The sequence below is a fragment of the Typopeltis vanoorti genome, chromosome 10, assembly GCF_054136105.1.
Source record: "Typopeltis vanoorti isolate ZY-2024b chromosome 10, IOZ_Tvanoo_1.0, whole genome shotgun sequence".
NCBI classification, from domain to species: domain Eukaryota; kingdom Metazoa; phylum Arthropoda; class Arachnida; order Uropygi; family Thelyphonidae; genus Typopeltis; species Typopeltis vanoorti.
In genome coordinates this window covers 93,287,071-93,304,781 of record NC_143558.1, presented here as the reverse complement: position 1 = coordinate 93,304,781, position 17,711 = coordinate 93,287,071, and the positions used below count along the sequence as shown (strand labels likewise).

Here is a 17,711-nt window from a genome sequence, read left to right as displayed (position 1 = left end):
ATAAAAATATTTCATGTCTCTTCTCTCATGTATTACATTAAAGTTTTCTCAGCTCTCCTTTTCAAGAATTTATAATAGCAGTTCCATTAAAGTGACATTCTTGTTTAGAATGTTCAGTTTACATAACACAAAATTTAGTTGTACTTCTCTGCTGTCATGGATTAAATTTTCTTTTCCTGACTTCACCTTTTTAAAAACCTTCATTTGTTTATTACCAAGTATCCTTATGTGCCACATGTTGATTAGATAATTTATGTAATAAAGTCTAACTTCTTTTCCACCATTTATTAAATTAAAACAATAAAAAAAGTAAATCAAAAAGCTTCACTTGCTTATGATAAAAATCTCATTATGTGATTAATATCTGTTCATGATAACCAATTAGATTTTCATTCTTTATTTTCTTTATTTCTTTCACTTTTGAGTAAGCCATTTTCAGTTATCAGTATTGTTTTTTTTTCAGCAATACTATTTCCTTTATTATTCATTTTTAATTGACTAATAAAAAAATAAAAGGTTCATATGATATCTGCTATTTTTTTTTTTTCTGATCTGAACATACTAACCCTTGAGTGGTCAGCATGTGCTTTAAGATCCGATACCACAAACTGTCTCACAAAATGGCCTACTATTACTACAAATATAATTTTTTTTGGTGTCTGACAATTGCATATCATTAACAGCAGTCCAGGACATATAACTGTCATTATGAATCATTATCATTCATGAATCATCAAATTTTGAAAATCATCATCAAATAGTGTCATTATGAATATTCATCATCTGGCATATACACTCAAGGGAGGGTGTGAAATTCATTAACCACCTTACTGGCCATTATGGATAAAATAAGCATCCTCATACGCTTCGTATCCATTATCTATTTCAATGTAATATCAGTGGTATTACAATTTTCATATGCACTTCGCATCTATGATAACCTTGACATCTTGGCCAGTAGTATGGTTTACAGATAATTTTATGTCAGTTCAACTCAATATTTCATTACCAGTTTCAACATTAACGATTTGTTCCGAATTGACTAAATACTTATCAGATCTCTGATATCATCAGCTCTTACTCTGCCATCTTATAAAGTGGTCCATCTGTCTGTTTTCTATTCTGTTCTAAATCTTTCATATTTCAATATTAAGCTTACTTAAATAAAATGGGAAGGTTGATAGAGCAGACTGTTAGCAGAGCTGATCTTAGATTAGCACTTTCAAACTCTGCAATGTCACAATCAAAAAAATGAAATACCTTTATTAAATGCTCATTTAATATCTCAACTACATATATCCTCTGCAGTGATTTTCTTGTTACCATTTTCACCAACCAATATCATCCTTCCATAATCATGTTTTCTTTTGCTTGTAATATATCGAAAGAGCTCCCTAGGACTTTTTTTTTTTTTTAACTTCATTAGCACTTCTCTACAGCCCAAATCAAGCTTTGACCTCCAACCCTGTGTTAAATTGTGAATGAAGATATTTTATATGTTTTAATACTTCATTCACGTTTAACTTAATCCACCATGTCATAAGCAAGACTTGTAAATATTACTTGTTGTTAGTCTCTTTTGCTTGTAATATATTATTCATATAAATGCTTTGGGTTTTGTTTGTTATTAATTAATTATTTAATCTTAGAATATGTAATAATAATGAAAAGACTATATAAATGTCATTCATTTTATTTAGTTTATTCTGTAAAATTTATTATAAGAAACCGTGTGTGTGTGTAAATTTAAATGTATATTATATGAATTGTGATATATCTTTTTATTTCTGTATGTACGAGTGATTTTATGTAATTCTTCTGATTGGATTTGATTGGCTGCTAAAGGAGAAATGGAGTTTATTTTAGTTAGCAGCTCACGTTCTTCGCACGAGCTGTGTATAAACAGAGAAGCCAGTGGATATAAGCTGAACTGGTTTAAACTGGATTTTGGTGGGAAGAAGGAATGTAGTTGATTGGAAAACGAAAGTAAGTAAGGGAGAAGCTTTAGAGACAGCAGGGAGACAGGTTGTGTGTAACAGAAGGGGGAGTTGATATATGCTGTAAATCGACTACAAAAGGACCGGGAATTAATAAGCATCATGAATTACTTCTATGGGAGTTCCGATACCACAATATTTTCCAAGTGGTTTGTGGAAGAATAGTGCAGAACTGAAGTTAATACACAGAAAAAAATAAGGAATTAGTAGATAACTGAAACCTAGTGCATCAAGACTTGTATATTTCTGTGTCAATAATTCAGTTATTATAGTGGAAGATTTCTTTAGAATTGTGTTGCCATAAAGTAAAAGTCTACAAGAGTTTCAAATGTGCCTTTGTGAATTCGATGTGTAGAAACAGTAACTCAGTAAGAGTTGTCGTTTCTGAAACCTGTGAAGCTATAACTGTTAACTCCGTCGGATATATTTTAACCTTAGCTGTGGTGTTATGTCAATTAATGGTTGAATGTTATATGTACTGAAGTACTTTCCCCTCGAAATAATAAGTATCATGTTGTTCTATTAAATGTTAGCTGACTGAGAAAGAATAAAGTGTAGTCTGTCATAAGATTAATTATTGTAACATCTGGAAGGTCGAACTTTTAAGAACTGTTTTCAACTTGATTGAATGAACATAAAGAACTGATAAATGAATGTCTGATAATTTATGGATTGTAATTATTCTGAATACTTTAACCTGAGCTAATATAATTATGATATGATTCATCCAATTGATTAGAGTGAAATATGTCAGAGAATTTTTTTCTATTTATTTAACGGAATTTATTAACTGAATAATTGACGATTACGCTACTCAGCAGTAAGGCATGATGACGGATTCAGCAGTAGTCGCAAGTGGCGTATCACCAAGTCCTCCGCCATTTAAGAACTCAATTATTAGCAATATCATAAGGTACTTTGTGGCATGCAGTACTTGCGGCATGTATGCATCTCGGGAATTAGATATGTGGCTTGTGAAAGAGAGTGGAGAGCGTATATGTGCAAAATGCAGGCAGTTGGAGGAAATAAGTGCATTAGAAATATCAATATCCGACTTTGTTGCTCCAGGAACAGGGAGTGAATGTAGGAAGACAAGTAGTGTGATGATAGGAGAGAATGAAAAAAAGATATATATGAATGAGAAAATAATAGTTGATAGTGTGGAAGGTGTGAGTGACTGTGAAAGTTTAGGAGATGGTTTTGTTTGGGAGAGTGAATTTAGATTAAGAGTGACTGACCTGCAGAGGGAGATAGATGAGTTGAAAGAGGAGGTGGAATGTCTTGTGAATGAGAGCAGAAGTATGAAAGATAAGATTAGGAGAATGGAAGAGATAAATGCAAGGAGAATCAGAGTAGGAGAGAGAGAGAGAATTTAGGGAGTATGAGTGAGAGGTATGGGGGTGCTAGAAGAGGAGAGAATGGAAACAGTAGCTAGCAGACGAGAGGATGGAAACAGTAGGAGAGACGGAATGAGAAAGAGGTATGGGAATGCTAGAAGATGAGAGGATGGAAACAGTAGGAGAGAGAGAACGAGAGAGGGATATGGAATTGCTAGAAGTGGAGAAAATAGAAACAGTAGGAGAGAGGGAATGAGAGAGATGTATGGGAGTGCTAGAAGAGGAGAGAATGAAAACAGTAGGAGAGAGAGGTATGGGAATGCTAGAAGAGAGAATAGCAGTAGAGGAGAGGGAATGAGAGAGACCTATGGGAATGAAAGAAGAGGAGAGAATGGAAACAATAGGAGAGAGGGAATGGTAAGAGGTATAATATATGGCGACTCAATGATCCGTGGCGTTCAAGATAGGATGCATGACGAGTGTTTGCCAGGAGGAACAATAGAAAGGGTGGCTATGGCAATTAAGAGAGGTGAAAGGGTGGATGAGATGATTGTGATGGTAGAAACGAATGACTTGAGTGGAGTAAAGAATGAATGATGTAAGTCGGGCAGCGAGAGATATGAGGTTTTTGCTTGAGACTGTACGGAAAAAGACAGAAAGAGAGAGAGGAAAAATAGTGTGTGTGTTGCCTAGGTATAATAATGATGAGCTGAGCAGAAGAGCGGTGATATTGAATGGCATAATAGCAAGAATGTGTGACAAGAGAGGACTGGTATACATGGATGCTTTGAGTGCATTTGAGGAAAGAGAGGAATTGTATGCGAGAGACCACTTACATTTGAATGAGGAATGACGAAGGCATCTGGAGAGATTGCTGTTCTGAACGAGTCAGTGTGTCCCAGGGAGGATGATAGCAGGGGTGGCCTCTTGTGGGAATGGATACTTGGGAGAAGGGAGACAATGTCAGGTAACACTGAGCCCAGTGGAGTCTAGAAGGGATAATGCTGGGTATAGAAACAATGGCATCTCATCTCATCTTCCTTATACCCTCTTTTACCTTGCGGTGTTGAGGGTCCATTGATCATCGGACCTCCCTCCGTTTACAGGATAAGGTGGTCAGCCTTATGCCCAGGTGTATCCTATGGCCTGTAGTGTTGAGTTCTCAAGGCCAGTTTGCCTGCTTTGCAGGATGAAAAACCCCAGAATAAACTTGGGAAAAAACCCTGCTGTCCACGCCCAAGACTGGCTAACTTGGCTATGGCTGAGGAAGATCCTTCAGCTCCTCACGTCACCGACGGGAATCGAACCTAGGACACTCCTTCCCCAGGCATATGGTTGCGAAGCGCATAGCCACTAGGCTAACCACGTGGTTATACTAATGCCAGGAGTATCCTGAATAAGGGAGAGAAATTGGTGGCGCAGATAGCATCAGCCTGGCCAAAAATTATTGGGATCACTGAGACGTGGTTGACAGAAGGGGATATAATAACAGGAATAGAAGTTGCTGGGTATAGCATTTTTCATCAGGATAGGCGGGGAAAGCGTGGTGGTGGGGTACTGCTTATGATAAGTGATGACCTATGTCCTCTAAGAGTGGAGGCTCTTTGGAAGGAAGTGAGACAAATGATTTTGAGAGCATATGGTGTGAGGTAGAGGTAGGCAAGACAGGATATTTAGTGGGGTGTTGCTACAGACCCAGGAGCACGGAGGATGGGGACCAGGAGATGTTTAAACAGCTAAGTTTGGCAAGTGCAAGAAGAATGATTGTTATGGGAGATTTTAACTACAGTAGTATAAATTGGAGAGAGGAAGATGCATGTAGCAATAGTGGAATGGAATTTCTAGAATTCTTGAGGGACAAATGTCTTAGGCAACATGTAACAGAGGGAACAAGAGGTTCAAGAGTTTTAGATTTGGTTATAGCATCAGAAGAGTTGATAATAACTGAGATGACATCTCTCCCACCAGTTGGAGAGAGTGACCATATGGTTTTGACTTGGAAAATGAATAGACATGCAGGAGTATCAAAGAGACGGGAACTTATGTGGAATTATAATGCAGGTGATTATAATAGTCTTAGACATCAACTTCGGGAAGTTTCATGGAGGGAGGAATTGGAAGGCCGGGATATCGTTAGTGCGTGGGAAATTGTGTAAGAATATTTGTTAGCAGCAATGGTAAGTTGTATATCAAGAGTGAAGAAGACGACACAATTTGGAGTAAAGTGGATGACAAACAATATTAAACAGGAATTGCATGTGAAAAAGAGGCTATGGAAGAGATATAAGGAGACAGGTGAAGAGAGGATGCATGAAGAATATAAGACACAGGCAGAAGAGTGACTGGTGTGGTAAAGAAAGCGAATCTCGAATATGAGAGGAGATTGGCCCTAAGATCTAAAGAAAATCTTAGGGAATTTTTTAGCTATGTGGCCAGTAGGAGGAGAAATGACTGTGGAAGAATGATATTGTGGGATAAAAATGGGAATAGAGTGACTGATGCAGAGGACATAGTGGAATTGTTCAATGACCACTTTATTGGAGTATTTCATCCTGGAGGAGTCAGTTTTAATGCTAGAGGGATAGGGCAGGTTCAAGGTTTAGAGGTACAGGAGGAGAGTGTGTTTCAGATACTGAGAACTCTGGATGTCAATAAAGCTTTGGGACTGGATGGTATTTCACCACAAGTTTTGAGAGAATATGCTAGGGAACTGACAGTGCCTTTAACCTGGCTTTTCAATGAAAGTCTGGCTTTGGCAAAGGTGCCCAGAGAATGGAAGGAAGGTAAGATAGTGCAATTGCATAAGGGTGGTAACAGACTGGAAGTGTCTAATTATAGACCAGTCTGTGTGTCATCAGTAGTTGTTAAGAACTTGGAGAAAGTAGTGAGGGACTGTATACAGCACTGGGCAGATGAGGGTAATGTTATCTGAGAGAGTCAACATGGATTTGTGAAAGGGCACTCTTGTTTTGGCAATATGCTAGCCTTTTATAATAAAGTTACAAGAGCATTAGATGAGGGAAAGGCATATACTGCAATTTTCTTAGATTTAGCAAAGGCATTTGACAGGGTGCCACATGATAAGCTGATATTTAAGTTGCAACACATGGGTCTGAATTGGTCAACTGGATTCAGGATTGGTTGTCTGATAGGTATCAGAGAGTTGTGTATGGTGGAGCAGTTTCAAGGAGACAGAAGGTTACAAGTGGGGTCGCACAGGGCTCAGCAGTAGGACCTATATTGTTTAACCTTTATATTAATGACATTGCAATGGGATATTCAGTTGTTTGCGGATGATGCGATGCTATGAAGGATTATTAGTAATAGGTAGCCCTCTTGCAGGGCTACCACATCTGCACTACAAGAGGATTTGAATAAGCTAGTAGATGGGCAAATGAATGGGGGTGTCAGTTTAATGCAGCAAAATGTAAGGTCTTGAGGTTTGGGAAACATCGATGGGATGCTGCATACTCTATGGGAGGAGTTATACTGGAGGACGTTGGGGAGACAAAAGAGATCTGGGGTTGATGATTGATAGAAACCTGAAGTTTAGGGGACATATTGCAAAGGTGGTGAAGGTAACACAGAGGATTGCTGCAATTATGAGAAGGACACTGACCTGCAGAGATAAGAGGGTTATCATTCCGTTGTATAGGTCTCTGATCAGACCGCACTTGGATTATTGTTCTCAGATTTGGTCCCCAGGATTTGAAGGGGATATAAATTAACTGTGGAAAAGATACAAAGACGGATGACAAAGATGGTCTCAGGACTGTACAAGGATAGTTATGAGAATCGGCTGAGGGAATGTGGACTGCAGAGTTTGGAAGATAGAAGAAGGAGAGGTGATATGATTGAGACTTTTAAACTGTTGAGAGGTGGTTACAGGGTTGACACTGGGGAGTTCTTTCACTTGGTTGAACAGCAGGAAGGAGTGATGACAAGAGGCCATCCCTGGAAGTTGCGAAAGGAAACTGTGAGCAAGAGGGTGAGGAGTGGTTTCTTTGCATGGAGGGTGGTTGAGCCGTGGAATGCATTGCCTGATAGAGTGGTGAGGGCGAGAACAGTCAATGAGTTTAAGGAGTGGTATGATAGACTTTGTGTTTCTTAGGGGGAACCTCCCCTCGATGAGTCTTGACAGACTTTATGATCTTAGGAAGGACCTCCCACAATGAGTCTTTTGACTCCATGGAGGCTTGAATAATAATAATAATAATAATAATGCTTTGTGAATTAACAATTGTTAACATTAATCATGATCCTCAAACCTAATTGAGAAGTTATTAATGTATGAATGTGAATTCTTATATTTTAATTGGATAACCTTTTGCAGATAGTTATACTTAAATGTATATATTGTACTTTTCCACATTAAATGTCTTCTTTTGTTGAGTTAAACTTGGCGTTTGCCTGATTTTCTTTCATTGCACCGCTCATAAAATTATTCGGATCTTTGCAGAAGCCTTAAATACTAGTAATAACCTTGGCCTGAAGATAAAGAGATAATATAAGGTTAGTTGATGATTCATTCCTCTATATTATTTAGACTAATCTGAATATAGGGTGGCAGTATAATATAAATTTCTTTATATTCAGATGAGCATCAATCAACAACTAACCAAGTACAACGGAAATTAAAGAGGTAAAGATAAGATTAACAAACCAACAAAAATGGAACAGTCAGTTGGATGAGACATTCCAACACCTGTCTGTCCAAAGTTTTACTTCTCCAGTTTAGATATTGTAATATGATTAATGATATTTATCCCACTTGTTCTAACTATTCCTTTTGGTCTTTTACCAAGAATTTTACTATTTAATGTCTTGTTAAGAATACTGTCATTTTTCAAATGAAAACTGCAACTTTTTGAACTTGATTATACTAGATATTTTGGGTTCTTTATAAAGTTGATATGGTTCATGGTTACTGTATCTGGAGACATTATTATTCACTGGACCAAATATTTTTCTATGTCAAAAGCCAAAATAAAATTTTCTACTCTTGCCATAAATATTCAGGTTTCACATCCATAGGTAACAACTGGAAGAATTATCAATTTATATATTTTTACTTGTTTTCCAATGAATATCTTTTGAACTAAGTACACATGAAAGAGAATAAAAAGCCTGATTACCCCTTTTTATTCAATTCCACACCCTCTCATTTGGTTGGCTAGTGATCATTACTCCTAAATATTTAAACTGTTCCACTTTTTCTATTTCAAGGTTCCCAATTTTTGCACTTCCTATCAATTAACTAATTTGGCCTGGAATTAATCATTATTTTGGATTTTTGTTGATTAATTTTTAAACCTATTTTTTGCGCTAGGTTTTCTAATTCCAAATATATTTCTTGCTTTCTGTTTGGTTCTTGACATTATGTTAACGTCATCTGCATATGCTATAATCTGCACTGATTTGTTTATTAGAATGTCTTTAGTATCTACTGGCAACAACTGGATAAAGAGCTAAACTATCATGATGAGTTATTAGAAAGGGATCTGTTAAATCACTTGTGTTAACCTTGCTTTTGAATATTCTATTATTAACTTTGTAAGTCTTACTAGTTTATTTGGTATTTCAAATTGTATCATAATCTCATGCAATATTCCTGTATTAATGCTAGAGATCAACAAACATTTTATGAATATTTATATCAAATTCCCAAAATTTCTTTAACAAATGTTTAACTATATGTATCTTATCAAGATATATCTTTTCTGAATCCTCCTTGGTAGACACCAATTATTTTCTCCATAAATGAATTTAATCTATTCTTCAAAATAGATCTAAATGTTTTGCAATGTTGTATATATAATAGAGAAATACCTCCATTACTTCCATTGACTGTTTTGTCATTCTTTTTAAGTCTGAGGCAGTTCAGACTCTTTCTCAATTCTTTCACATATTTCTTTCCTCTTGCTTTCAGCAACTCTGCAGTGATTTTATCTATACCTGGAGAGTTGTTGTTCTTGAATGAATGTATTATATCATTATGTTCTAGCCTTGATGATAGATCTACAGAATCATCTTCAATAGTAGTTGACATATAATTTTGAGTTACAGAGGTAATGTTGTTATTCAACAATTCATGGAAATATTCCCTCCATTCATTTTCCTTTTTTTTCTTTTTGTTAACACATTTCCTTATCCATCTCTGCATACATCTAGGACAGACATATTCTCAATTATGTTATAAGCTAGTCTAAGATCACCCTTGTACTTCATTTCTTGTTCTATTGTGCATATCAGTTCATTTAGAGCTTGTCTTTTCTTCTTTTGACAGATTCTATCTTCTCCTTTTTATGTGCTATTTTGACTACCTCTACAATATGCCTTCTACACTTCTACTTCCTGTACACAATCATCTTCAAGTCACTGACCTCATTAATTTTCTGCAGTTCAGTTCCACCAATATAGTACACAGTTTGTAATTTCTTCTTCCCACAGTGAATCACTTTACACCTGGTTGCATTAAACTGGCAGTCATTTACCTTTGCCTACATTGATAGCATATTTAAGCAATCTGCAAGGATCTCTACATCATCTTCATTGACTATCATTTTCATCAGTTTTGCTTCATGAGCAAAATAACTGAATATTTCCAAACAAATCATTTCCTGTATCATTGATGAACAAATTAAACACAGAGGACCAAGTAATGAGTTCTATGGTATACCACTAATCACCTACCTTCCTGGACTCAACACCTCCATAAGCCACCTTTTATTCCAAATCATTAGATTCATATCCATCTTTGTTTTTACGCCAATTTATGCAACAAAGTTCTATGTGGAATCTTGTCAAGTAAATGCCTTTGCAAAGTCTAGCAGTATCACTGCCTAGCCATTTCTCTTTTCAACTCCACTGTCACTTTATTATAAAAAGTAAGCAAATTACTAAGGCAAGACTTACTCTTCACAAAACCCACATTGTCCCTTATGGAGTATCATATTCCTATCCACCCAGTCCTGAATTCTGTCCCTCACCAATTTCTCCAATACTTTAATTATCATTCCCAAGTTGCAACATCACTACTTAGATGGTACACCCTTGCAAAATGATCACTCAGTAATTCAACTATCTGGTTTGCTTCTGTTACTGTACCAACATCAGCACTTTTTAAAAGTCATCCTTCCATAGTCATTCCTTTTACTTTGACACACAGAAAAGAACTCAGTAGGATTTCTTTTGGCCTCATCAGCTAGCTCTCTCTATCTCTCATAATTAGCATTGGTCTTCCATACCATATAGGTCACCCTTCTTGCTTGTACCTTCTACTGCTCATGGACATACTAATCACCTTTTTCTTTTATTACAAACACTATAATATATCCATCAGAGATATGCTTTCTTTATGGTTTTCATCTATAAGCACATTCTTAATCAAACCAATCTATTTTCTTTTGCTTATTTTTGTATCCCATTGTGTCTTCTGCAGTATAACGAATCCACTGTTTAATCTATGTCCAATTTCTTTTGATATCTTATTCTACATTTCCAGCCTCTATTTTTTCCTTCAAGTTTGTTCTCTAGAAATTGGTTTTAACATCAATTTCCTTAAGTTAAACTTTAGTGCTTTTTTTCTTTCTTTCTTGTTTCTTCACTGAGATTCAGCAAAAAAAAATTTACCTATATTAAATTTTGACCAGATAATGATCTGAATTACAGCAAGATCCTAATATATTATTCTAATAATATTATAATATATATAATATTATTCTCTATAATATAGAGAATATAGAGGATATACAATCATATATAGTCTATATGATTGTATATCTATAGTACTTGATGCCAATCTTTTATCTATAAGCATGTGATTAATCTAAACCAGTGGTTCCCAAACTTATTTGGCTTACCGTCCCCTTTTCCAAAAAAAAATTATTCATCAGCCCCACTGGAAACTACTTTCTAAGACCTGACCAGCTCTACCTGATACATATAAAAGAAAATCATATGAAAATCAGATCAGCAATTCTCGACTTTTAAGCGCACAAACAGATAGATACAGAAACAAATTTGCATTTTATTATGCATCTAGTAGAGATTTTTGAAGTTTCAAAATAAGATGCCTTGGAACTGATTTTAAAACTATTTATTGAAATCAACAAAAGATTTCACGTAAACATAGGACAAGTTGGAGCTGAAAATTTAATAACACTATTAAAATTAAGAAAACAAACGTAAATTGCACATATGTAAAAATCACACAAAATAGTAAATAACGATCAGTAATATTAAAAATAATCCAAATGAGAAGGATGAGCTTGGTGTGCTGCTACCAATTTATTGATATTTGGCTCTATATTTGTCAGCAGCAATCTTAAACCCCCACGATCAGCTATTTGCAGTCGGTTTCTGTTTTTTAGTTAAAAGATTTGTGACCACACTGAACCATGTTCTACTAAATATGACGATGGAAATGCGATTAAAAACTTTTTTACTACAGCCCACAATCCAGGATAAAGTAGGGCATCGGCTTTTGCAACCAGAACTGTTGGTACCCATTTATGAATTTTAATTTCAATTCTTCATTTGTTGTTATTTCTATCAGTTCTTCTTGTAATTGTAAAGATTCTTCAGGTTGTACTTGAAAGCGAGTCCAAAACCCAATCGGGTATTTTCATTTCAAGAATATCTTTAAATCGTTGATTGAAATCACAATGGAGAGCCTCCAAGTGCTGACAATAGCTGAGCATGTCTTCATTGCAATTTTCCATTGTTGATAGATTCCTTGTCCTAAGTTTCGTTTGTACAGGACAAGTTTTGACACAAAAGCAGAAATAACAGCTTTTGTTTTTATCAAATTCAGCACATCTCCTTGGAGCTGTAGACTTGTTTAAATTTATTAAACAAGTTACTCAAATAAGCTATGTCACTTTTGAAATTAATCAAGTTGGCTCGTAGAGACTCATCTCTGTTTACTAAAAACTGTAGCACTGAGTCAAAGAGTTTATAAAATCGATTCAAACAGGCACCCTATGATAGCCAACGAACTTCTGTATGGAGCAGCAAGCAACTGAATTCTTCATTGTTTTCAATACAAAGTTGTCCAAAGAATCTGTCATTCATTGAATGACTTGATTTTATTGGCTGCTGTAATTACATAATGTAATGACCTGTTTAGGCAATCACAATTAAATTTTGACGATGAATCACACAGAGTAGAGTGAATACATTTGGCACCGCCTCTTTGAAATACGTAATAAAACCGTGATAGCACCCTACCATCGTGGGAGCACCATCAGTAGCAACTCACAAGATATTATTCAGAGGGATTTCTTTTTCTTTAAAAAACTCTTCCAATGCATGAAATATCAATTAGTGTCAGTTAGCAAATAATAATTACTGACAAATGTTTTTCTTCTTTTATGTATCATACATATGCTAAAAGTAAGGCTTCATTTCCTGGTAAAGTAGACTCATCAAGTTGTATAGAGAGCTGGGTTGTTTTTAAATACTCACATAATGAGTCTTGAACATCCTGGGCCATTTCATCAATTCTTCGTTGCATTGTATTATTGCTCAAAGGAATTTTCTTGATAATATCACAGGCTGGCTTGTGCAGTAGAGTGTGCATGACCTCACTAACAGCTGGTAGGATTAGTTCTTCACCAACATTATGCAGTTTTCCCGATTTAGCAATCAGTAAGGAAATGTTGTAAGAGGCATGCAACCCATCATCATTTATTTTGGATGTTGCTGAAAACATACCTGCCAATGTTGGTTGTTTCAAAAATTTTTCTTTAAGTACTTAAAAATACCATAAATCCTTATCTTTTTTTTTTTTTTTTAATTATTATCAGCATGAACTTTTGCCAAACATTCTTCTAGTCTTGAAGGCTTCACCAATTCATTTGAAAAAAAACTTTTTGACAAATTAGGCACATCGGTAATGTTTTGTTTGTAGGCAACTGAATAAAGCCATATTTCAAATGTTCGATATTATATTGTCTACATTTCTTCTTGGGTTCAGCCATGATATTATCTGCATCAAAAAACTACATCATAAACACTACATCAAAGTTAAATTTACAAAATTGCTAGAATAGAATTTCTCACATACCTAAATTATTTTTTCATGTAATTATTTTTACATGAAAATTTATAAAAATACTCATGTGAAACCTGAGTAACCTGCTGTTTTATTGGAACAACAATAATTTGCTTTGTGTTGTAGTCCATGTAAGTAAGTAAGATACTGACTAGGTATCGAATATGCACTAAAATTTTTATGCACTACATCAAATTGCTACTACATGTCACACAATTTGGAAACAATCTAAAACTGAATGTATACATCTCAGGTATTTATAGTATTATACAGTGAATAAGTCATAACATGTACATGTTCCTGCCGACACGTACTGGACTTGTAAAATCCTGATCACTTGAAAGTATGCACCCACCAACGCCTTGCTTGTTAAGACCTGTCATCAAACTTCAACTTGGATTGGTTGTAACTTGCATTTTATATGTTTCCTTGCTAAATAAAGCAACCGTTACTGCCTTTACTTACGTTAAGCAACAGTTATATCATCAAAATTTTTGATGATACATTTTTTTCATCACCAGATTTAGTCCTTTATGCTTTACCTTACATCAATTCAACACCCCTTTTCCTCATGAGGCCACTACGCCCACCTGGATCATTCCAGTGCCCACAAAAGGGCAGTACCACCCACTTTGGGAACCACTGATCTAAACAAATGTTTTAACACACATCTGGTGATATCCATGTCCTTTTATGGATACCTTTATGAGGAAAGCATGTAGAGGATACAACCATATTTTTATTTATAGCAAAATCTATCAGTTTCTCTCCATTATCATTAGCATGCATATGTAGACTGCATTTTCCAATTGGTTCTTTATTATTATTACCCCAAGACCTCATGGAATCAAAGACTCATCTGGGAGGTCCTTTTATCACACACACACATCTCATCATACCGTGTCTTAAACACACTCAAACTCCTTGCAGACACCACACTCTCAGGCAAATAATCTTTCCAATTATTCACAACTCTGCACGAAAAAAACCTGCCTCTCACTCCCCTACTCACACCCTCTTTATACAGTTTCCGGGGATGACTTCTGGTTCTCCCACTATTCTCTGTAGAACTTCTCCACCATTGATCCTATAACAACCCCTTACCAAGTCTCTATCATAACTCCCCTCTTCCTCCTGTCCACCAGACTCTGCAAATTACATCTTCTCAATCTTTCCTCATATTCAACATTACAGAGGTCAGAAACTACCTTAGTCAGTCGCCTTTGAACCCTTTCCAACATCTCTTCATCCTTCTGAAAACCAGGTGACCAAATCTGGGCACAATAGTCCATGTGTGGCCTAATCAAAGCCTTAAGGTATAATTTATAAATATCATCCTGTCCAATCTTGGCAATGAAATCTCCAATAATCATTTACATGTCATTAGATGGTGCTGAATCATACAACCTCTCCATTTTGCAGAAGAAATCCCATTTTTTTTCAAATCACTCTTATGTTGGTGCATCAGCATTCATAAATAAAAAAATAAAATAAAATAAAATAAAAAATTGTTCTTATAGTGCATTAATTTTTCATTCACTGGTCTAAAACTTAAAACATTCTCTTTAATGTCTGTACTGTGTGACCATAGCTGGGAGACCCCTCGACACGTCTGCACATGTCAGAAGAAGGCGAATCCATTTTGATAATAGGGTAATCAATATGTTTTGTGGGATTAGTGTTTATTATTATACATCGGAAAATTAGCTTTTCTTTTATGAAAATCTAGTTTCTAAAGTGGTAACTAATTTGCTTGTACAACAATTGGAAAATTTATGTATAAAGCAAGTGATTTTGCATGTTGGTAACAAATTCGTACATCATCTTATTCCTTCCTCCCCTTCAACATGAATTGACTCTTCTTGGTATACTGCCAGCCGCAGATCTTGCATCTGTGGTTAGACAGTATCTACTAGAAACAGTACTCCAAATTCATGCTTCCTCACTCTTTCTCTACTTGTAAAAATTGTAATTTTTGCAAAATTCTGGATTTCTGTTCAAATCCATCTTGTTTCTTGTGCTACCACTAATTTTAATTTGTAGTGATGAATTTCTGATATAAGCATTTTAAGTGCTCTTATCTTATATAACGGTCTTGTATTGGATTATGATCAAAGCCATAATCCAACAGTCATTTCTTACTCATTTGGTCTATCCAATTTAAGGTTCACCACAGAAAAATGTCTCTTGGAGGAGACAAATCTCCCAATCAGAGCTGTACTTTGGCCACTCTTACCAGCTGTGTCACCCTCCTTGCCTGTTCTTTATCTCACTCCACACACCCGATAGAGAAATTCTTCCCATTCTTACATTATTTTCCATACTGGAGTAGAGTTCTTTGATACCCATCTACAGATAGGTACTAAAGAGCTTTATTCATCTGGGATTCAACCGTCTGAACAGATTTTCTGATTTATAAGCAGATACTGTATACCTGCATCATGTTAGAGATTTAATGGAGTATTGACAGCATTAGGAAAGATTAAAAACTATTTTTAATGCTTCCAATATTTTGTCCCAGTCACTGACATATCTTCAGCGATTACAACAATTGTAACACACACACACACACACACACACACACACACACACACACACACACACACACACAACACTGAATGAAGCATATTATTATTATTTCGGGCGACTCCAGGGAGTCCTTAGACTCATCGAGGGAAGCCCTAAACATCATGTCCACACAACTATGCGACATTCTCACAGTATCTATCATACCTTCCCTTGAACTCGCTCACCGTCACAGCACCGACAACAGGCTCTGGCAGCTTATTCCACTCATTTACCACTCTAAAAGTAAAGAACTCAGCTCTAACACCCCTGCTAACCACGCTCTTGCCCAGCTTCCATAGGTGTCCCCTAGTTCTCCCACCACCAGTCCTGATCTCAAAAATATCCTTAAATTAATCCTATAGAAATCCTTTAGCAATTTGAATGTCTCAATCATATCTCTCCTTTTCTGCCTATCAACTAATTTCTGCAACCCACAAATCTTCAACCTGTTCTCACATGGTTCATTCCATAGACCTGCTATCATCTTAGTCACTCGCCTCTGGATCCTCTCCACCACCTCCCCATCAAGAAGGAACCGAGGTGACCAAATCTGGGCACAGTAGTCGAGATGAGGTCTTATCAAGGCTCAGTACAGAGGTACAATAACTTGCTTGTCTCTGCTCGTCAAGGTATTTTTCAACAACCAAGTGAGTTGATGAGCTGATTTAGCTACTTTTGCAATGTGCCCCTAAACTTCATTTTCCTATCCACCAACACTCCCAAGTCCCTGGCCTCATCAATCTCCTGAAGTACAGTTCCACCAATGTGGTATACTGCTGCTAATCTTTTCACCACAAAATGCATAACCTTACATTTTTTCAGATTAAATTGACATCCATTCTCCTTAGCCCAGAACTCCAATCTATCTAAGTCATCCTGCAAGATTTTGACATCTTCTGCATTCACTATTGCCCTACCCAACTTTGCATCATCAGCAAACAAATGAACTGTTCCACGTAGATCCTTCCCTATATCGTTAATGAACAGATTAAACAGTAGTGGTCCAAGAACAGAACCATGCGGCACACAATTAGTCACAGGCCATCTTTTGGACTCTACTCCTGAATAAACTACTCTTTGATATCTCTCCATCAACCACCCACCTATCCATCTCACCAACCCTATATCCATTCCCATATGTTGTAGTTTACGGATTAGAATTCCACATACTATCCTGTCAAACACCTTTGCCAGGTATAGCAGTATCACTGTAAACCCATTTCCCTTATCCAGTTCAGCCATCACCTTGTTATAAAACTTGAGCAAGTTACTGAGGCATGATCGAACCTTCACAAAGCAATGCTGTCCCCTGTACAGTATTTCATTTTCATCAATCCATTCCTGAATTTTTCCCTTGACTACTTTCTCCAAGACCTTGACAACGACTCCTGATATGCTGATCAGTCAGTAATTTGAAACCGCAGTCTTGGATCCTCCTTTATGCAGTGAAACTATTTTCCCCTCTTTCCACACCTTCGGGACTAAACCAGACCCAAGACTCAGATTAAACAACATGGTCAAGGGCACTGATAATTCCTTAGCTGCTTCAAGCAAGACCCTGTGCCAGTATACCATTCAATCCCACAGATGTATTCACATTAAGGTTCTGTAATAGACTATTCACCTCCGCTTCATTCATCACAATTCCCGTATAAACTAATGGTTCCTTCATTTCTTCAATGTCACTACCTGGATGATAGACTTTTGCAAAGTGTGCTCTCAGTAACTCCACTATATCGACTGATTCAGTGA

The 17,711-nt window shown here is 36.3% G+C and overlaps 1 protein-coding gene across 5 annotated transcripts in view; it reads right to left on the bottom strand.

Moving 5' to 3' along the window:
- Positions 1 to 17,711, bottom strand: part of LOC150102596 (uncharacterized) — a 337,088-nt gene that overhangs the window by 223,477 nt on the left and 95,900 nt on the right. The gene's annotated exons all lie outside the window — the stretch shown is intronic.